We start from the raw sequence: 919 nt of genomic DNA, 5'->3' as shown, positions 1-919 counted from the left end.
AATACATTATTACATATATATATAATTTAGATTCCATATCCTTTTTAATAACATGATGCTACACAATACGTTCTTCTGAGTCAAACTACCATCTCCATGATTTCAGCTGTGTCCACTAACAAAGGATCATCACAACTGGGCTTATGGACTTAAGTATCTAATTAAAGAAGGAGGGGTAAACAGGGTCATTGGACCCTCACCTGAGTATCCAGCTGCTCTTCCCAACCAACTGTATGTAATTTGGCCCTAATCATACATTGTCTCCTGGGTTTGGGGAGAACCATAGTATATTATCTGAGAAAGGCTAGGAAGAAAGGGCTTGATCCATGCTGGGTTAAGACTTTCCAGTGTAAATACTCTCAGGTCACTCATATACCCCAGCAACCCCTCAGTCATCCCTATAAGCTCAATAAATTTGTTGGTCCCCCCCCAAAAAAAAGCTTTAATGTAATCAAACATTGGTTTAGTACTACAATCAAAAATGGGGAAAAACATTGCTTAATATCCCCAGAAAAGAATTCTCACAACAGATGGAAAGTTTATTTGTTAATTTTATGTCTCATGGTTATTAAAAAAGAAAATGGTAAATAAAAGATGTTAGAAGGATACAGGAATGGAAGTATTTTGTTAAAAATGAGAAAGCCTAAGCAAATGATGGAGGTCTATGTAGGTTTGTTATGATTTATCAAGCATGAAAAAAGATCTTAAAATTTCTAAGCTCATAGCTTAGTCAGCTAGTTTAAGGATTTCTCATTAAGGTTTATTTAAAAATGTTTGGGTTTGCCCAAGCTCTACCTACATAATACATGGTAATAAAAAGTACCAGATTGGTGCAACTAACCTTCTTGGGTGTTTAATAGCCAGACTTTGAGGCCTATACTAATCTGGTCAGAGGGACTTAAAGGGACAATTTTTTGTT

The sequence above is a fragment of the Nannospalax galili genome, unplaced genomic scaffold (assembly GCF_000622305.1).
Source record: "Nannospalax galili isolate Female #2095 unplaced genomic scaffold, S.galili_v1.0 scaffold263, whole genome shotgun sequence".
NCBI lineage: Eukaryota > Metazoa > Chordata > Mammalia > Rodentia > Spalacidae > Nannospalax > Nannospalax galili.
Note: the sequence above shows the minus strand (reverse complement) of the source record.